The following is a 19,753-nucleotide window of genomic DNA, read 5'->3' on the forward strand; positions in this document are numbered from 1 at the left end:
TTATGTCTAAAAAATAAACACTGTGCATATCCTAATTAATTATACTATAGTCTATTAAGTGTCCAATAGCATTATGTCTAAAAAATAAACACTGTGCATATCCTAATTAAAAAATGCTCACTATCATCTGAGCTTTCAAATGAGTCATAATCTCTTTGCTGGTGGAGGGTCTTGCCTTGATGTTAATGGCTGCCATATGATCAGTGTGGTGGTTGCTGAAGGTTGGGGTGACTGTGGCAATTTAAAAAGCTAAGACAACAATGAAGTTTGCCGCACCCACTGACTCTTCCTTTCATGAATGATTTCTCTGTAGTGTGTGCTGCTGTTTGATGGCATTTTACTCATAGTAGAATTTCTTTCAGAATTGGAATCAGTCCTCTTAAACCCCACCACTTCTTTATCAATAAGCTTCTATAATATTCTAAATCCTTTGTTGTCATTTCTGCAGTCTTCACACCATCTTCACCAGCAGTTGATTCCATCTCAAGAATCCACTTTCTTTGCTCATACATAAGAATCAATTCCTCGTTCTTTCCAGTTTTATCATGAGATTCCAGCAACTCATTGCCATCTTCAGGCTTCACTTCTAATTCTAGTTTTCTTACAATTTCCACCACATCTGTAGTTACTCCCTCCACAGAACCCTTCAAAGCCATCCATGAGGGTCAAAATCAACTTATTGCAAACTTCTATTCATGTTGATATTTGGCCTTTTCCCATGAATCACGAATGTTTTTAATAGCATCTGGAATGGTGAATCATTTCCAGAAGGTTTTCAATTCACTTTGTTCAGATCCATCTAAGCTATCTGTGGCAGCTAGAGCTTTATGAAATGTATTTCTTAAGTAAGAAGACTTGAAGGTTAAAATTACTCCTTGATCCACGGGCTGAAGAATGGATGTAGTGTTTGCAGGCATGAAAATAACATCAATCTTGTTGTCCCTCCATCAGAACTCTTGGGTAACCTGGTACACTGTCAATGAACAGTAATATTTTAAAAGTAATCTTTTTTTTTCACTAAATTTCAACACTGGGATTAAAACATTCAGTAATCCATGTTGTAAACAGATATGCTGTCATTCAGGCTTTGTGGTTTGTGGTTCCATTTGTAGAGTACAGGCGGAGTAGATTTCCCATAATTCTTAAGGGCTCTAGGATTTCCAGAATGGGAAATGAGCATTAGCTGCAGTTGAAAGTCCGAGCTGCATTAGCACCTAACAAGAGAGTTAGCCCATCTTTTGAAGCTTTGAAATCAAGCATTAACCTCTCTCTAGCTATGAAAGTCCTACATGGCATCTTCTTCCAATATACAGCTGTTTGTCTACATTGAAAGGCTGTTTTTTAGGGTAGCCCACCTTCATCAATTATCTGAGCTAGATCTTCTGGGTGGATGACTTGCTGCAACTTCATCAGTAGTTGCTGCTTCACCTTGCACTTTTATGTTATGGAGATGGCTCCTTTCCTAATGTCATGAACCGATCTCTGCTAGCTTCAAACTTTCTTTACAGCCTCCTTACCTCTTTCAGTCTTCATGGAATTGAAGTGAGTTGGGTCTTTGCTCTGGATTAGGCTTTGGCTTAAGGGAATGTTGACTTGCAAAGTCTTCTTTCGAAAAATGTCTGTTCATGCCCTCTGTCCATTTTTAAATTGGTATTGAGTTGTATAAGTTCTTTATATATTTTGGCTATCAATCCCTTATCAGATATATCATTTGCAGATATCTTCTCCCATTCAGTAGGATGCCTTTTAATCAATGGTTTCCTTTGCCATGCAAAAGTTTTTTATTTTAAAAAAGAAACAGCCTTTTATTTTAGTGTAGCCTCAATTGTTTAATTTTGCTTTTGTTTCTCTTGCCAGAGGAAACATAGCTGTTGTCAAAGAAATTACTATCTATATTTTCTTCTAGAAATATTGTTTTCCAGGTCTCACATTTAGATCTTTAATCCACTTCGAGTTTATTTTTGTGTATGGTGTAATAAAGTGGTCTAATTTCACTTTTTTTTGCATGTACCTGTCCAGTTTTCCCAATACCATTTGAAGAGGCTGTCTTTTATCCATTGTATATTCTTGCTTCCTTTGTCATAGATTAATTGACCATAAAATGTGGGTTTGTTTCTGGACTCTGTTCTGTTCTTTGGATCTATGTATCTATTTTGTGCCTGTATCATACTGTCTTGATCACTATAGCTTTGTAGTATGTCTTGAAATCTGGGACTGTAATCCTCCTACTTTTGGTCATTTCTGTCAGGTTTTAAATTTGTTTTGCTTTAATTTAAATGAGTATGCTCAATATTCATGACTGTCTAAAAGCTTATAATTTGCCTATTGAATTTGCTTATGGTACATTTTGTCATTTAAAAAAATATGTGAATACATTTGTATTTTAAACATATTGGTGAATATATTTGGATTTTCTTCTATTGCTCCTGGATTTACATCATTGTTAGACTATTTAGCCTCCATATTGTAAGGAACTAATCAATTGTTTTTGTTTTTCAGTTTTTTGTTTTGGGGTTTTTTTTTTTACATTTATTTTATTTATTTATTTATTTTTTTTTTAGATTTAAGTGTCTTACCTAGTTAGGGTACTTCTGCTCTGTGATGTTACATAAAGATCTAATAAGATCTAATTTTATCCATATGGCTACACATTTGTTTATATATTTTTATTTAAAAATTTATTTTCTCCCAGAATTATATTGATGAGTCTAATTCTTGAGTGTCTACTTTGTGTGTATTTATGGGGCAGTAAAATATGTTTCAACTATAAAACATTTATGATATATTTTAGTATTTGTTAAGGGCAAGATCCCCTCTTTTTTTTTTTTTTTACAGGTTGATTTCCTATTCTTCTTTATTAATTTTTTTCATTTGTATTTTGGAATGAAAAACCAGCACTTTCATTTGTCCAGCTTTTGAAGAAAAAATGAAAAAGTTCTCAGCATTCTTGGGGGATACTTAAAAATGTGTATATTAATTTGGATAAAAATTACTGCTTTATAATTGCATCACAACTTTCATAAGTAATTTGAAATTTCCTTCATATAGATTGCATTTTTTTCTGATAAATTTATTCCTAATCATTTGATTTTTTTAAATTTGAGATACTCCTTTGCATTATATCTTGAAATATATATGAAAGGTATTAATTTTGAATGTCAGTTTAATGTTTTTCTGTCTTACTAAACTTGTTGTTTTTACATTGTTGGATTTAGCATTGTTTCAGCCCTTGGATTTTCATCACCTGCAAACATATTGATCTGCCTCTTTCTTTTCAATGCTTATGTTTCTAATTGTTTTCTCTTATCTGATTGCTTTTGCTTCTAATTCCTTTGGTAGTGAGCACCATTTTCTTGTGTCTTAACTTCAGTGAGAAGGCTTATTAATTCCTCTATTAAAATGTTGCCTTGAACGAAGGGGTCAAGAACAAAATTAAAATTAATCTTTTCACCGTACTGGTTGAGAAGCGACTTTATTCAAACTTCTTATAACATTAACTTGTAAACTCAGGAAATACATAGATGTATACCAGATCCAACATAAATGAGAATTTCTTTTGAGGTTATTATTTTCTGAGGTGAGAACTCTATACCAGGTAGTTGGAATTTTCTTTCTAAAAATATAAATTAATGATAAATAGCATAAGTGATTGAGACTAAAGTATAAAAACTGAAGGGCCACAAAAGCCCCTGGCTTCCCTAAGCTGAGATGGTTCATACCTCTTTAACCCATCCATACCTACCTAGCCCAATTTCTCAGAAACATGTGTGTCCCAGGAGTGATTGTTGATATCAGATATTGTGCCTAGGATTTACAAGAATCTTGATGTGTGTGCTCTGTTTTCTATTTCTATTTTATGCTTTTTGTCCTCCAGCTTTATTGAGATAAATAAAATTGTAAGATATTTAAAATGGATAACAGGATGATTTGATATACATATAAATTGTGAATTCCTCCCATGGAGTTAATTAACACATCTATCACTTACATACGTACCTCTTTGTGTTTTTGTTGTTGTTGTTTGTTTTATTTGGTGAGAATATTTAAGTTCTAATCTCAGCAATTTATAATTATATAATGCAGTTTTAGAGCTATAGTCGCAGTGTTATAATTAGATACTCAGATAGTATTCATCTTATAACTGACACTTTTATCAGTCTCTTAACTTAAAGTTGGTCTTGGTTAAAGTCTATTGTGTCTCATGAGATTGACTGTCATTGTGAGCCTGCAATGCAGGAAGGGAATTACAGTGACTTTTGGGTGATAGGTAATTTCATCATGTTAAATATGTATTTATCAATTGCTATTGATAATGGCCTTATATTAAGAATGAATGTGGAGTGATACACTACATTAATGAAAGAAAGGATAAGAACTACACAAACCTCTTAGTAGAAGCAGAAAAAAGCATTTGATAAAGTACAGCACCATTCTTGATAACCACCTTAACAAAGTAGGGATAGAGGGAGAATGGTCATCATAAAGGTCATATACGAAAGACTCACAGCCAATATAATCCTCAGTGGAGAAAAGCTGAGAACTTTTCCTTTAAGGTCAGGAATTAGACAAGAATGTCCACTCTTACCATGATTATTTAACATAGTACTGAAAGTCCTAGCCTCAGCAATCAGACAACAAAAAGAAATAAAAGGCATCCAAATTGGTAAGGAAGAAGTCAAACTTTCACTCTTTTCAGATGACATGATACTCTATGTAGAAAACATGAAAGACTCCACCAAAAAAAAAATGCTTGAACTGATACACGAATTCAGCAAAGTTGCAGGATACAAAATCAATATACAGAAATCTGTTACATTTCTGTACATCAATAATGAAGCAGCAGAAAGAGAAATCAAGGAATTGATTCCATTTGTAATTGCACCAAAACCCATGATATACTTAAGAATAAATCTAATCGAAGAGGTAAAAGATCTATACTCTGAAAACTATAGAACACTTTTGAAAGAAATTGAAGATGTCACAAAGAAAAAAAACACCCCATGCCCAGGGATTGGAAGAACAAATATGCTAAAATGTCTATCTTATCCAAAGTAATCTACACATTTAATGCAATCCCTATCAAAACACCACTAGCATTTTTCAAGAGTTAGAACAAACAATTCTAAAATTTGTAGGGAATCAGTAAAGACCCTGAATAGCTGAAGCAATCTTGAAAAAGAAAAACAAAACTGGAGGCATCACAATTCTGGACTTCAAACTATATTGCAAAGCTGGAGTCATCAAGACAGTATGATACTGGCACAAAAACAGATCAGTGGAACAGAGTGGAAAATCCAGAAATGGACCCAGAACTATATGGTCAACTAATCTTCAACAAAACAGGGAAAGCAGATCCAATGGAAAAAAGCATCTCTTCAACATATGGTGTTGGAAAAATTGGGCAGCTACATGCAAAAGAATGAAACTGGACCACTTTCTTACACCATACACAAAAATAAATTCAAATGGACAAAAGACCTAAATGTGAGACAGGAAACCATCAAAATTCTGGAGGAGAATACAGGCAGCAACCTCTTTGACATTGGCTGTAGCAACTTCTTACTAGACCTGTCTCCAGAGGCAAAGGAAACAAAAACAAAAATGAACTACTGGGACTTCATCAAGATAAAAATCCTCTGGACAGTGAAGGAAACAATCAACAAAACTAAAAGGCAGCTTACCAAATGGGAGAAGATATTTTAAAATGACATAGCTGATCAAGGGTTATTATCTATAATCTATAAACTATTTATCAACTCAGTTCCCAAAAAACAAATGATCCAGTTAAGAAATGGGTGGAAGATATGAATAGACATTTCTCCAAAGAAGATGTACAAATGGCCAACAGATACATGAAAAGATACTCAACATCACTCATCATCAGGGAAATACAAATCAAAACCGTGATGAGATACCACCTCACACCTGTCAAAATGGCTAAAATTAGCAAGACAGTAAATAACAGATGTTGGCAAGGATGCGGAGAAAGGGGAACCCTCTCACACTGTAGGTGGGAATGCAAATGGGTGCAGCTGCTCTGGAAAACAGAAACTTTCAACATTCAAAATGTTTAATACAGCACTACTTATGACCCAGCAATTGCACTACTAGGTATTTGCCTGAAAGATACAAAAATACTGATTTGAAGGGGCACATGCACCCCAATGTTTACAACAGCATTATCAACAATAGACAAATTATGGAAACAGCTCAAGTGTCCATTGACTGACAAATGGATAAAGAAGAGGTGGTATACACACACACACACACACACACTACACACACAACACACACACACACACACAAACACAACATGGAGTATTACTCAGCCATCAAAATGAATGAAATCTTGCCATTTGTAATGGCGTTGATAGAGCTAGAGTGTATTACGCTCAGCAAAATAAGTCTGTCAGGGAAAGACAGATGCCATGATTTCACTCATATGTGGAATTTAAGAAACAAAACAGATGAACATAGGAGAAGGGGGAAAAAAAAAGAGGGAGGCAAACCATAAGACACTCAAGTATAGAGAACAAACTGAGGGTTGCTAGAGGGGAGGTGGGCAGGGGATGGGGTGACTGGGTGATAGGTATTAAGGAGAGCACTTGTGATGATGTTGTTATGATGTTGTGATGATGATGGTGTTATATGTAAGGGTGTATAACTACATTCTTCTCATGAAACCAATATTACAGTACATGTTAAATAACTAGAATTTAAATTAAAAAAAAGAGAAAGAATGGGGCACCTGGATGGCACAGTCTTTTAGCATCTGACTTGGTTTCAGCTTAGATCATGATTCAGGGTCATGAGATTGAGCCCATGTCAAGCTTCGCACTCAGCACGGAGTTCTGCTTGAGACTTTCTATACCTCTCCCTCTGCGCCCCCCCCATTCTCACTCTATCAAATAACAGATACAACTTTAAAAAAATGAATGTTGAATGACAAAATTATTTTCAGTGCTTAAGATGATCATAATGTTTTTCTCCATAAATCTATTTATATGATGAATTGTTTTAACACATTTCCTTATATTGAACTATCCTTGCATTTCTGGAATAAGTCTCACTTCGTAATAATGCATTTAGTTTTTTTAATGTGCAATTAGATTCTGTTTGTTAATATTTTACTTATGATTTATTATGAATGGACCTGTAGATTAATTTGTAGTTTTTTTATTTTGTACAATTTTATCAAGCATTTGTATTATGTTCACTTCATAAAACGTAATTGGAAATGTTCTTTTGTGTATTCTCAGGAACAATTTAATAGCACTAGAATTATTTGGTCTTTGAAGATTTGATTAATTTCATCTGAAAATCTCTGGGCTTAGTTCTTTTGTGTGTGGTATTTGTTTTATAATTTTATTGTAAATAAGTTTTTAAAAATTTTGAGTGTCAGATTTTAACAATTTGTGTTATCATTTTTTAATTTTATTTAGTGTGACTAGGGAATATTGGTTGTATTATTTCTACTATGAGACTTGCTAAGGTTTTTTAAGGACCTCCTGTTTGGCCAATTTGTATTTGTATGAAGACAGTGTGCCTTCTATTTTTGGTGTATATAAAACTCTTATTAATTAGCTTTTTAAGGTTATATATATCTTTATGTATTTATCTTTATGTATTTATTTCCCCACTTGTGTTTTTGTCTAAGGGTTTTTATTATTAGTGTTTTTCTACCAATTTCTCCCTCAATCTACTTGAGTTAGTTAATTTTAAAGGTGGTTGTGGTGTTAGTTCATTCAGGTATTTATAACTCTTTATCTTCATTGTTAATTTTGACCATTAGCACTATAAAATATATATTCTGTGTGCATTTCATTTTGTTGCTATTTTAGCATTTTTGGATCTGAATTTTTCTTCCTTATATTAGAATTGAAAATTACTACATTTGACTGGCATTTCATTTTATTTGCATTGACTAGAATACCTTTGCATATCTTTTTATAGTTTGCTTTTTATAGTTTGCTTTTCTGAATCCATTTTGTTTATCTGTGGATCTTATATTCAGAATAGAATTGAATTTTGCTTTAAAAAATTAAAGGTGAATTAAGAACATTTACATTTATTGAAGTCACGAAAATATTTGTTTTCAGCTGTGTCTTACAAAATCAAGTTATTATGTCTATTATATTTTATATTACTATTTCATTCATTAGGTTTTCTGTATATTATCTTGTGTTTGTTTTTTTTTTAATTTAGCAAGATTTGCATCTTTGTTCTAGCAATTATATTTGTCCTAATACTTGTTACAATTCTCTCACTACTTCCCTTATCTTTCTGTTATTTGGTTTGTTAGCGTTAGTGTTAAGTAATATCCATTTTTTTGCATACTTTCTATGTGCCAAACGTTCTAGTCTTTTTCTTCTCCCCTGCTTTTCTTCTCATTTCATAGTTGAATTATTCCTACTTTGTCTAAGTTCATAACCTTTACTTACTATTCTTCCACAAATATCCCAACCTATCTTTTCCTCTTGGTTCATAAATAAATGTATACAGTGTTCATCACTACTTGATTTATCAAAATTTCCCTAATCATCTCTTGATTAGCTAGAGCTCAGTCCAAGGAAGGGTTCACGAGCATAGCATCCCCTGAGTACTTGAAAGCTTAATATTGTTTTCCTAAGCCTTGATACTTAAACATAATGTAGTGGTATATAAAATCATCTCTTTCATTACTTCATTGATAATGCTTCTTTAGTGTTTCTTAATTTTGAATATTTCTATCAAGAAGTCTATGGTCAACCAAATTTTCTTTTGTTTCTCTGTGCAACATTTCTTCTTTGCTTTATGTCCAGAAGATTTTTTCTTTATCTCAAAATTTAATAATTCTTTTAGAATACTTATTATCAGATGTCTTGTATTTGACTATTTTTTCAAGTATAAATTGACACTTCCAATACATAAAGATAACATTCCTTTATGAAATATTTTCTTGAATTATATTTTAAAATATTACTTCTATCTCATTGTTTGATTTTTCTTCTTTAGTGACCCTAATTATATGTATTGTGGATTGTTTGCTTTATTTATCCCTTTGCTTAAATAGTCTTTTTCTGTACTTAAAATTATGCACTCTAATTGATGTTATCTGTGTTCTGTCACTACTGGGACTCTACTCACCCCAGTTCTGTACTCCTAGTCTACCTCTGCTTAGGAACGGATGTGAACTGTCAATATGGATTCCAAATATTCACTTGTTATTGAAAGTTTTATAACTGTTTCTTAATTATGCTATAAGACATGGGCGATTTTGTTTTATAACCTTATTGAACTCTATTTTTTGGAGAAGGCATAAAGAGATTCAGATTGAGGCAACTGAAATTTTATCATAGAAATCAGAAATTCACAATTCAATTATTTAGACAGTTTCATTATTTATATGCTCCAATACTGAATTTCCTACTTTAAAGTTTGGTGTATTTGGTAGTATTTTTGCAGAAAAATACTTTCTATAATTTTAATTTTGAAAAGTTACATTTACATTTGACAAAGGATATGGGATATTCTGGAAAACATATTTAAAACTATTTGGTAAATTACTACTGCAACTATTTTACAGTACTTCAATGAATGTCATGCTAGACTTCAAGGAATTTCTTAAGGTTCTTAGTTACTGATATCATGATTGCTCATGAATACATACTATTAGTAGGTTAGGTCAATATTAAAGTACTAAATAGTTTCCACTTACATTTATCATAACTCACTAAATTGCATAAATTATCCTGGAACTATGTCCTTGGGCCCACAGTTTCAGTATCACTTAGAAACTTGTTAGGAATGCACAATTTATAGCCCAATACAGAACTGCTACATCAGAATCTGCATTTTAAGAGGTTCCCTAGACGATATGTGTGCCCATTAAAATGGGATAATCATTGATCTAAAATAATGAGAAAAGGTTTTTTAAGTATTATAAAATGTTCTTTTAAAGTAGAAATTATTCTATTATTTAAAGGAGACGTAGATTTGACATATTGGTATGGCTTTTAATTCTGGATTAAAGATGGACTAATACTGGAATTCATAGTCAAATTAAATCATCTTCTTAATTCTGGTCTTTTCTAGATGGCGGCGGTTATTATCAATGTCAAGAGATTCAGCCATTATTGGCTTTGATTTTTCCTAGCGCTTGTAAGAGATACACACACGGATGTACACACATTGGGTTCTTGCATATATTTTTTCTAAAGCAGTACTATCCAATAGAGCTTTTTTGAAATGCTTTCTATCTGCAGTGTTCAGTACAGTAGCCAATAGGTACATGTGCCTATTGAGTCTTTGGAATTATTGAGAATTTAATAAGTTTTAATGTTATTTAATTTTAATTGCTTAAATTTAAATTTACATTGCTTTTGAGAAATTGGAATGTGACTACTGTATCTGAAAAACTTTTAAAAAAATTTTTGATTACTTAAAATTAAATTTACATGATACTAGTGGGTCCTACATCAGGAAACTCTAAAACAGAAACTGGCAAACTATGACTTGCTTTTGTATGGTTCATAAACTAAGAAATTTTTTATGTTTTTAAGGGATTGTAAACACACACACACACACACACAGAGGAATATGCAATACAACCTAGACTATACTCAGCTTGCAAAGCCTAATATATTTAGTATCTGGCCATTCACAGAAAATGTTTGCAGACTCCTGTCCTGAAGTGTTACTTTTACTTAGTGCAGCATGCAGAATTAGGAAATAAATTTAAAAGCAGATATTTTGAAATGTATACCATTGTCTAGCATTGTCATCAAGAGATTTATAAAAAGAGTTGCTTGATAGCTTTGAGTTTTGCTTTTATGAAGCATCAATTTAACTTACACATTGAATATTCATAATGTTTTCATGCTTATGGTTGACAAATTTTTAATAACATCCAAAATTCAATTGAAGCCAAAAAGTTGTAGAGATCTTCAACCTCATAAGGCAGTATCAGTGCTGGTCAAAGAAATCTTGCTGTATCATTAAGTATTCATGCTTATTGACTAGACAGAAAAATAAAAAATTTAAAATTCTTTAGAATTTTCTTTTATGTATCACTTCCTCAAATCAAAATTTTACTGAAATTATTATTTTTTGTATATTTTGTGGCAGCTATGACATCTGCTTAGTCATCAGTTTTTCCCTCTAGATTCTGAATTTTAGGAATATACAAAAATTGTTTTATTGCAACTCCTGGAAAAAAATTCTCAAAAATATTTGCATAAAATATCAAATATTTCAAATTATCAAATTCTCAGAAATTATAATTTGTTATACAAAGCTTATTACATCATGAGCTGTATATAAAAAAATTTGAGTAACATTTAGCATTTCCTTCAAAGAGTGATTCATTATTTCTGCAATAAATCTAATTATTCAACTTTATATATCATTTCTTAAATATGTGTCATATTGATGCCAATGTTTGTAGTCTGAATAAATATCCTTTCATAATATTATCAAGTTTTACTATGATCTTTGCCAAATGCAGAAAATTTCAGTTATCACTCTCAAACTTTTTTGGATGATCTTCTGAATACATTTGCTTTGCCAAAACCAAATTTATGTATATTATATGTTCAAAAACATGCCATCTCTTATTTTCATTTAGTGTCTGTTCTTCAACAAAAATAGATATTGATTTTTTCTAGTTAAATTTACATTTTAAATATCTGACACTATGATTGCTGTTCGTCTACTTTATTCATGTTTACTCACTCCCTGTAATTGATTATTGCTCATCCTCAAGTACTGATTGATATTTTTTGTAACTGCATAAATTCAGACTAACTACAAGATCCTTTGCATAAAGTAAACAGCATATAGTGATTTTTTTTTTCATTTGAAAAGATCGGAATACGGCGAACATCCCAAAACTTCCTACCTGTGCTGACTTTAGTAAAGTCAGCCTTTCTTTCATAAGATAATGATTTTTAGCAAAAATATCTCATTGATGAATACTAAAAATCTTTAAACATTTTGGGATTTTAGGGGAATATATTTGATTTGATGAATTTCTCAGGAGTTTGTTTTTCTGCTAATTTTTCTCGAAAGTCACTAGTCATTGTAGAAGTGGGAGATAATTTCACATCCTGTTCCATTAGTGATAATTTATACTACATTCTGCTAAAACTAATAGTTCTCAGGGTTTTTTTCCCCTACAATTTTTTTTTTCATTCAGGCCTCACTCTCCAAATTTTTTTCAGTATTCTAAATAATTTTCCTTTTCTTTTTCCTTTCTTTCTCTTTCTTTCTTTCTTTCTTTCTTTCTTTCTTTCTTTCTTTCTTTCTTTTGTTCTTTCTTTCTTTCTTTCTTTTAGCAGCACAGCAAAGTTTATTGAGAGTACAAATCCTCTGAAGAGGGAGGGGACCCCAGAGGGTTGCCCTTCTTTTTCTTTTCTTTCTTTTTCTTTTTTTCGTGCAAGGTTTCCATTTTTTGTTTTCTTGTCTCAATAGTTATTATTATAATAAAATAAAATTATTATAACAATTGGTTCTAATAATCTTATTGTAAATTTTATTGTGTTTCCACTACTTAGGGAAAATAATAAAGCATAATATAACATCATATGATATAATATATAGTTTGCTTTGGAAAATAACAACAAATTTTAATGTAACATTTAATTTTTCTAATGACCAAATTTCCACACTAAATATTTTGATTCTTTCATATTGAGCAGATCATTATATAGTAATCTTTCATTTAAACCTATGTCAGTATTTTTGGATCACTACTGATTAATTGATAATAGTTACATAATGATTTTTATCATAATGAAAGCACCTTCTAGGCACTCTGTAGTACATTTACAGCAATTTTGCAGCAAACAAAATGCAATTGATGTGAACTTCTATAAAAATATATTAAATACAACCACTGCATTAATGCAGTGAGAAATTTTTTAAATTTTATGAATATATACATTTCTATGTATAAAAATACATATTAAGTAGATAGGCTAGATAAATAGATATAAAGATTGATGGATATATCAATTTGAACCTCAGCTACTTGTTTAGAAGCACAGATTATCATAGATGTTATTATATCAACACTATTTTTTGATTATTATATTTTAGTTTATCAAACTTGTTTCTCCTTTGTAAACTCAAGTGGAATGATGTATTTGACCCTATTCTATTATAATAGAACAATTTCTCCCATTTACTGGAAATATGGCATAATAAATATGCAAATAAACTATTTTGGATTAAACATTTATAATAAAAATGTAAAAATAAAAATGCCTGAAGAGAGTGGGACACCCTTAGTTGTGCTGTGCTCAATCTGAATAATCAAACCCATCTAGCAATTTTAGTGAAACAGTTTCATCCTTAACTTACATTCCCCCTCTTTCTAAAAGAATCTGTGATAGTCATCATGGCATGGCAGAGTAGTTTGAAAGATAAATTGCATATCTAATCATTATGTACCATCTGTTGATTAAGTCATGACATTCTCCCACTTCTGCTTGAATAATTTATTTATGGGGTAAATTTATCCATACAGTTCTTTATTCACTTAATTCTCTCTCAGGATTCTCCCCAGTTACTTATAATTTTGACACCCACCTCACCACATGCCCAAAGATATAAGAACACTATTGGTCACCACAGTTTAGTCTCAGACTCCCTCCTTTCCCAAAATACATGTATCTATGTAAGCTTTGTTTTTTCCTTTCTCCCTTCTTCCCTCACTTCCTCTCTCCTACCTTTCTTCCTCTCCCTCTCCCTCCACCGCCCCTCCTTCTTTCCCTTCTTTGTTGACTCTCATGCCTTATTATACGAAAGGAAGTAAATGTTGGATAAGTACATATGAAGAAGAAGAACATCAGTTTATTAAACTTTTGAAAGGCCAGTTTGGAGAACCTAAAATGATGAAGCAACAATGCGCCATAACGATCTTATGCAATTAATATCAATATAACTTTTGCACAATTTGCTAGGGTCTCTGTTTGTTTCTGCTATACTATAGATCCATTGATATTTCATGTTACTTTGTATTTGGAACTCAGATTTTAATAACTACATTCCATTTACATTATATGGTCTGTAAAAATGAGGTCCTGAAGCATGGAAAGTTATCTAGTTTAATTTAAGCAAAACAAGGTAGTCATAGTTAAAGCTGGATGACAGTAGTTGGACTATTCTGAGCCAAAGAAGGATACCAATCTTTTTTTTTTTTTAAAGATTTTTTATTTATTTGAAAGAGATGGAGACAGCCAGCGAGAGAAGGAACACAAGCAGGGGGAGTGGGAGAGGAAGAAGCAGGCTCATAGCAGAAGAGCCTGATGTGGGGCTCAATCCCAGAACGCCGGGATCACGCCCTGAGACGAAGGCAGACGCTTAACCGCTGTGCCACCCAGGCGCCCCAGAAGGATACCATTCTTTAATTTGGAAAAGAAGTCATCTGCAATTGTTGATGGGTATTTGATTGGTCATATGCTATGTATTTTTGTATTTGAAATGGACAATTTATCTAAAAAAAATTTAGTAAAAGTAGAAATAAATTTGAAGACTTACTTGTTTTTAAAACTGCATTGGTAATAACTTAAAAATTAATAGCAGTTCTTGTAGTTCTATACACTGTATTATTCTCTTGTGGAAATTTTTTTGTTGCTATTATTGTTATTTCTCTGATTTTCAATTTGTTGTATTTGTTTGAATTTCATTTTTCTACCATATATGGTTATAGTGTTTTCCTAGTGGCCCCAGTTGACTTTCATAAATCAATTTATTAATTCTGTAGTCAAGCTTATTTCAAATAACTATTACAACCTCCACTTTAGCTCCCTGTACATTGATTCTGTAAGTAGATTCAATTCTCAAATGAAAATGTCATATTTTACCTACAACTAAAATGTTGCATTATATATTTTTTGAAAAATGATCAGTAATAACCTCTAATAGTTTGTTAAAATACGATCTTGTGATCTTTCTTCAAGTAAAAAAGAGTAAGGAGAGATTGAAAGAGATTGATGTCAGCTCACTGTATGGACAATTAGCATTCCTATTCCTTTCAGCCAGACACGTGTAATTCAACATTATAGTCATGTTTGCCTTCTATTGGAGTGAATCCTAAAACAAATAAAGGATGGAAGAGTTGGTGCTTTTTCTTTTTTAAAGATTTTTAATTTATTTGTGTTTGTGAAAAAGAGAGAGCGAGCCAGCATGAGTGATGAGAGGGGTGGGGGTCAGAGGGAGAGGGAGAGGCAGACTCCTTGCTCAACAGAGAGCTTGACATGGGGCCAGATCCCAGGACTCAGAGATCATGACCTGAGCTTAAGGCAGATGCTTAATCCACTGAGCACCCACGTACCCTGGTGCTTTTTTCTACATAAGGATATGAAAGGCAGTGGACCACCTGGCTTGTATTTCTTCATGATATGCTGCTTAGAATGTATAAGGATCCAAAAGTGAACCTGGTGCTTAGCTTCACATTGTTCTATTGTATATCTTTCAAGGGCTTCATCTTTTTATTCATCCTCATTATGTTTAAAACATTCTGTCAGTTTCAGTCTATCTTCATCAAACAACTGTATTGGTAATAAAAAACTGGGACCAGGTATTCTAGTTTGATTTTTAGTTTGTCCTCTGACTTTGGAGTCATTGCTGTCTTAGCTGCTCAGTGGCATATAAATGGTGTAAACAACTTTTTTTTTTGTCTTATACCAGTCAAAATAATTTTGAACTTTTTATTAGACTATAAACCTTCAGTCGACTCATTCTTAATATACTGAAGCTTGATATCTTGGAACTGTATAGAAATTGATAGAAATTCCTTCACATGACCTGAATATTGGCACAGGTGGCATTAGGAACACTCCCTATTATATAGTTTAAAAATTATTTAGATAGGCCTACAGTTTGTACAATATATGTGTGGTCTTTCCATTACAGAAACTTAGTTTGTTATAGTTACTTTTTTTTAAGTCTAGCCTTTAAGTTTATCTAAATTTTCTTTTTCAGGAAATGTACCCAAGGAGAGTTCTGAGAACGTATACTCAGTTGTCCTTCTGTGATTAAACAAGACGCTGCTGTATTTTGTAAGTTCATCTGTTTTTATCCTAGATAGAGAAGACTTTCTTTGCAGAAAACCACATTTTTCATTTGAAATTAGAGTCAAATTTTCTTTAATGGGGGGTTTTAATTGATTTTGTTTTTTTCAAATTTTCTTTTACTTAGATTTTATACAATTTTAGTGAGTAGCACTTCTTTTTAAAAATGAACTCTGTTTCCTTGTATCTGTTAGTTAATATTTTAATGACTTGTGATAAGAACTTTATCAGTTGAAGAGCTAGATGAAAGGAGCAATGCTGTCAGTAACACTGATTTGCCTGGGCAGGTATATTGGTAATTATAATGTCCTCCATTTCAACAAACATATTTAATTTTATCTGTAATAATTACCTTATGTGGCCTCATGAAAGTAACTGAATACTGACCACTTTTGGGAAAAATACTGATTTTATTTTGTTACTAATATAGCTTTTGCATTCAAGGATTATAATATTCATCATGGTGAGTTGTGTACTACATAACTTTGATGTACTAGAATCTAATATTCATGTATTCTACATGATAACAAAAAAAAAATAAGCAAAGGCTTCTGTGCGAAGAGTCATGAATGACATTAAATTGAGTGTCTACTGAACCTTTCAATTTACAACCCTTCTGGTTATCTCCAAGTTAAAATATTTTTCTATTTCAGTTTCTAAACAGTATAAAGCAAATAGTTTCCCCCCATTTTTATAAGCTACCTTCAGATATTGAGATAAGGTAGTCTCCCTGCATCTAGTTAGTTTTCTATGAAAGACCCAGTAGATTGAAAGAATATATGTCATTTATTTTGACTTCTGAAACCTTTTCTTTTCCTTTCTTTTCTTATGCTTTTCTTTTAGGCAGATTATTTCCACCAAACAAAAGAAAAAATTTTCTGTATCTCTTTATAATAAATGCAAGAGAGTTCAAATAAATGAAACGATATCCCTTAAGATTTGTAATCTGCGCCATAGTAGCCATTCTAAGTGCTTTTCATTAGGGGTATTTTGTTAAACAGCATTTTTGAGCAACTTAATTAGTGTTGAATATGATAACATGAAGACCACACTTAAAGGCAGATTTTAGAAGCTCTATAGTAATTTGGAGGGCATAAATTGCTTCAGAAAGATCTTGAAATTGATGGAGAATCAGATACAATAAAGGGAAATTTGTAAAGATAAATATTAACATGTCATAAAAAGATACAGATGTAGAAGATTAACACAAAAATCATCTTAAATTTAAATTATGGCATAGCAATTCCAACTTTTTTCCAACTCTACCCATTTTTATTATTTTTCCAATTTTATTGAGAAAGAATTGTCATACATCACTGCATGAGTTTAAGGTATACAGCATGATGTTTGATTAACATATATTATGAAATGATTACCACAATAGCATAACTTAACATCCATTATCTCATATAGATAAATAAAAAGAAAACAAAAAAAATTCTCCTTGTGATGAAAATTCTTAGGATCTACTCTCTTAACAAGTTTCCTGTATATCATGCAGCAGTGTTAACTATAGTCATCATATTGTGCATTACATCTCTATTATTTATTTATCCTATGATTGGAAGTTTGCGCCTTTAGACAATTTTCCTTTAATTCCATCTTCTCTCACCCCCTGCCTCAGGTAACAACATGTCTGTTTCCATGGATTTAGTGTTTTGTTTTGCTTTTTAAGATTCCACATTTAAGTGAGATCATACAGTATTTGTCTTTCTCTGTCTTCTTATTTCATTTAGTCTTATGCTTTCAAGTTCCCTCCTTGCTGTCCAAAATTGTAGCATTTCCTTGTTTTTCTTTTTTGTGGTTGAATAATATTCTATTTTGTGTGTGTTTGTGTGTGTGTGTAAATAGATAGATAGGTAGATAGATAGATAGATAATATATATTATGACTACTTTATCCACTCATCCATTGATAGTCGCTTAGGTTGTTTCCATATCTTCTTGGTTATTGTAAACAGTGCTGCTATGAACATGGGAGTGCAGATATCTTTCCAAGTTAGAGTTTTTGTTTCCTTTGGATATATTCCCAGAAGTAGCACTCCTGCATCAAATGGTAGTTCTATTGTTAATTTTATGAGGAACCTTCATACTGTTTTCCATAGTTGCTCTACTGAATACATACATTACAGTCCCACCATCAGTACACAGGGTTCCCTTTTCTACACATCTATGCTACCATTTATTATCTCTTGTCTTCTTGATGGTGTGCACTCTAACAGGCATGAGATGATATCTCATTGTGGTTTTAATTTGCATTTCTCTAATGATAGTGATTTTGAGCATCTTTTCAGGTTTCTGTTGACCATTCATATATCTTCTTTGGAAAAATGTTTATTCAACTCCTTTGCCCATTTTCAAGTTGGATTCCTTGGGTATTGTTTTTTGTTTTTTTGTTTTGTTTTGTTTTGTTTTGCTATTGAATTATAGGAATTGTTTATTTTTTAGATATTTACCCTTTATCAGTTACATGGTTTACAAATTTTTTTTCCCATTCTGTAGGTTGTCTTTTCACTTTGTGTATAGTTTCTTTGGCTGTGCAGAAGCTTTTAAGTTTGATGTGGTCCCCTTGTTTTTTTTTTTAAAGATTTTATTTATTTATTTGACAGAGACAGCCAGTGAGAGAGGGAACACAAGAAGGGGGAGTGGGAGAGGAAGAAGCAGGCTCATAGCGGAGGAGCCCGATGTGGGGCTCGATCCCAGACACTGGGATCATGCCCTGAGCCAAAGGCAGATGCTTAACGACTGCACCACCCAGGCACCCCCCCCGCCTTGTTTATTTCATATTTCATTGCTTGTGCTTTGGCTGAGAGTTCCAGAAAATCATTATTAAGACCCATGTCAAGGAGCTTTATTCCTGTTTTCTTCTAGAGTTTCATAATTTCATATCTTACATTTAAAGTCTTTAATCCATTTCAAGGTAATTTTTGTGATTGGTGTAAGGTTTGAGTCCAGTTTCATACTTTTAAATGTGAATATCCAATTATTCCAGCACCATTTATTGAAGTGTCTTTTCTCCATTGAATATTCTTGGCTCCCTTGTCAAATATTATTTGGCCATATATACTTTGGTTTATTTCTGGGCTCTGGATTCTGTTCTGTTGGTCTATATGTGTCTGGTTTTTTTGCCAGTACCATAGTGTTCTAGGCCCTATAGCTTTATAATATAGTTTGAAATCAGGAAGTAGGATCCTAATTTGTTTTTCTGTCTCAGGATTGATTTGGCTATTCATGGTCTTTTGTGGTTGTAGAAAATTTTTTAAAAATAATATTTTAAAAATAAATTTGTAGAATATTTTTTAAAAATTTCTGTAAGAAAATGCCTTTGTAATCTGGATAGTGATTACCTTGAGTCTGTTGATGGCTACGGGTAGTATTGGTATATTTTTTAAAGATTTTATTTATTTGTCACAGAGAGAGAGCACACAAGCAGGGGTAGCAACAGGCAGAGGGAAAAGCAGACTCCCTGCTGAACAGGGAGCATGATGCAGGACCTGATCTCAGGACCCTGGGATCATGACCTGAGCCAAAAGGCAGATTCTTACTGACTGAGCCACCCAGACATCTCAGTATTGATATTTTAACAGTATTAATTCTTCCAATCTATGAACATGGGATACCTTTTCATTTGTTTGTGTCATCCTCAATTTCTTTCATCCTCAATTTCATCCTCGATGTCTTGCAGTTTTCGGAATAGAT

The 19,753-nt window shown here is 32.3% G+C and overlaps 1 long non-coding RNA gene across 1 annotated transcript in view; it reads left to right on the forward strand.

Annotated features, from left to right (window-relative positions):
- Nucleotides 1-19,753, forward strand: part of LOC117802408 — a 287,733-nt gene that overhangs the window by 256,608 nt on the left and 11,372 nt on the right. Inside the window, exon 2 of the long non-coding RNA XR_004625791.1 lies at nucleotides 15,967-16,043. This is a non-coding gene — a long non-coding RNA (uncharacterized LOC117802408). The remainder of the gene's footprint in view (nucleotides 1-15,966; nucleotides 16,044-19,753) is intronic.

This window comes from Ailuropoda melanoleuca, chromosome 5 (assembly GCF_002007445.2).
Source record: "Ailuropoda melanoleuca isolate Jingjing chromosome 5, ASM200744v2, whole genome shotgun sequence".
In the NCBI taxonomy this organism is placed as follows: Eukaryota; Metazoa; Chordata; class Mammalia; order Carnivora; family Ursidae; genus Ailuropoda; species Ailuropoda melanoleuca.